We start from the raw sequence: 2,953 nt of genomic DNA on the forward strand, positions 1-2,953 counted from the left end.
TGGTAGACAGATGATAGATGATAGATCATTGACAGATAGATGACAGATTGATGATAGATAGATGATAGATAGATAGATAGATATATAGATAGATAGATAGATAAATAAAATTTACCAGCAGGCATTGTTGCTTCAACAAATGACTCAACCATACTGCTTTATGCTTTAAGATACATGAAAAGATACAAAGAAAATAAAAAAATATAAATTGTCCATATAATAATACAACAATAAATATATTAAAAGTCACACATTTTGAATTGATATATTACTCAAAAAACTCAAAAAGTTTAATTTTTGTTAAGCAAGGTATACCTGTTACTTCCTTTAAATGAATTTATCAAAATATATATATATATATATATATATATATATATATGGATATACAGCATGGGGAATACAGTTAATAATATTATAATAACTTGCATTGGTGACAGATAATTACTAGACTTAGTGTGGTAATCATATCATAAGGTATAAAAGGTTAAATCACTATGTTGTTCACCTGAAATTAGTAGGCTATTGAATTTCAAATATAATTTAATTTAAAAAATTAATAATAATAAAATCAATGATGCAATGAAGAAAAAAGAAAAGAGAAAGAAATAAGAAAGAAAGAAAGAAAGAAAGAAAGAAAGAAAGAAAGAAAGAAAGAGAAAGAAAGAAAGAAAGAAAGAAAGAAAGAAAGAAAGAAAGAAAGAAAGAAAGAAAGAAAGAAAGAAAGAAAGAAAAGAAGAAAGAAAGAAAGAGGAAGGAAGGAAGGAAGGAAGGAAGGAAGGAAGGAAGGAAGGAAGGAAGGAAGGAAGGAAGGAAGGAAGGAAGGAAGGAAGAAAGAAAACAAGAAAAATAGGTAAATGGGTCATGGCTAACAAATTTTTAATTCTTTTCTATAGTGAACAGGTATGAAAAGTAATATTTTATAATGTCATATAATAGTTTTAATACCACTACGAATATGTGAATGAAACAAACAAAAAAATTATCTATACTTATATGAAGCACAAAAGAATACAGATTCAAAAGCTAAAAAGTATATACAAAGTCGTGTTATTGAAACTTAGTTTTTGGCAAGTTTAATCATATTTAAGAAATAGAAATTTCCAGTACAATTATCTTCTCTTAAACTGAAACTGGCTAAGCATTGATAATTTCAGGCCAAGTACTGTTTCCGGCATTAGTAGGCCTCCATTTGGAAAACAATGTCATAGGGTTTGTGTAGACAGATGGATAAATGAACAAAAGCAAAATAACATCCTAAGTTTTTTCTTTATTTGGTTTTCTGCCAAATGGAACTGTATTCCTGTAGAAAACAAAAAATACATATCCTGGCACAAATTTAACTCTTCCTATGTCAAATTTCTTTCTGAATTTATCTTTTCTGGACTATTTCCATTTCATAAAATGATTAAAAACTTGTTTAGAATAAACATTTAACCAAGTTCTCCCAGTGTATAAATTATTCCTTGGAATAAAGTTAAATTAATATTTAACTACTAAATTGTTTGTTGGTATGGACTGAATTAGGTTGCCCCAAAATTATTATGTTGATGTTCTAACCTCAGGACCTCAGAATGTGACTACATTTAGAGACAGTCTTTAACAAAGTAATTAAGCTAAAATGAGATCATTAGGGCAAGCCCCAATCTAATCGGAATGGTGTTTTTGTAAGAATTGAAGATTAGGACACAGCCATGTACAGAGGAAAATCATGTGAAGACACAGGAAGGAGAAGGCTGTCTATAAGCCAAGGAGGGAGGCCTCAGAAGAAACCAACTCTCCAGACAAGTTGATCTTCAACTGCTAGCTCAGAATAGTGAGAAAATATGTTTCTGTTGTTGAAGGCACTCAGTCTGTGGTACCTTGTTATGGCACCTTAGAAAACTAATATATCTGTGATAAAGCAAGTTTGGTATTTCGAGTCTCACTGGTAGCTGTTTTCAATACAATTGGTCTGATATCTGTGTATACTCCTAAACTATGAAGTGTAAGTAATTGGGACAACAGTATACATGTAAGTTTAGTTAGTTGTATAGATAGGCTAAGGATTCTCTCAGGATAAAGAAGATATCTACAACACTATCTGTTCAATGAATTGAAAATGCAATACTATACTTAACATTCATGTCAGTAAAACCGATTCTTGTATATGACACAAAAATGTATCTTCTATTGAGAAATAACACTGAAAATTTAGGATTATTGTAAGAATGAAACATGGTATTTGTGAAAATACCTAGATTATTAATCATATAATCAATAATCAATATTATACTGAGATGATTTCCAAAAGTTACCTTCTTACTTACCAAGCATACTTCACCAATAAACGAAAGATATCAAGAAGGGATTATTATGATCAGATTCTCTTAAATAGGAAATTCTCTGTACAGCAGCATAGAAGATATACTGCAGGAGGTCGATGTCAGAATACAAGTGTGTGATAAAGATTGTACTTATAATGAAAGAACATATAAAGAAAAAGGATATTATTATTATGTCCAATCAAGAGACCCGAATTCATAGACTGATAGCCATGTGTTGGGTATTATTAGGACCAACGGATTAGGTAGCTAGAAGCTAGATTATGAAGGCAGAAATAGTAGGATTTAGAAATAATTTGGAAGAAAATATGAAGCCCCCTGAGGAGAATACATGCTGAAAGTAGTGCTTAAAAAGATTTGTCTGACAATGCAGGCTATGCGTGTCCTTGATATTTTAGTTTTATGCTTATAAATCAAGGATAATAAAATATGACTTATGGGGAAATTGGGGGGATTAATTACAAATGCTAATGTTTGTAAAGAGCTTTAAGAAACGTTGAATTTAATATCTTATTGCATCTGAGTTCAGGGCATTTGCATTTCTCCTCTTGTGAATTTCTATTCACATATTATAAAGTTTCTTTAGATTGAGATCTAGTAAAAGTGGTTTCTGAGAGCGTTTAATGAAAACA

The sequence above is a fragment of the Rousettus aegyptiacus genome, unplaced genomic scaffold (genome assembly GCF_014176215.1).
Source record: "Rousettus aegyptiacus isolate mRouAeg1 unplaced genomic scaffold, mRouAeg1.p scaffold_m13_p_10, whole genome shotgun sequence".
In the NCBI taxonomy this organism is placed as follows: Eukaryota; Metazoa; Chordata; class Mammalia; order Chiroptera; family Pteropodidae; genus Rousettus; species Rousettus aegyptiacus.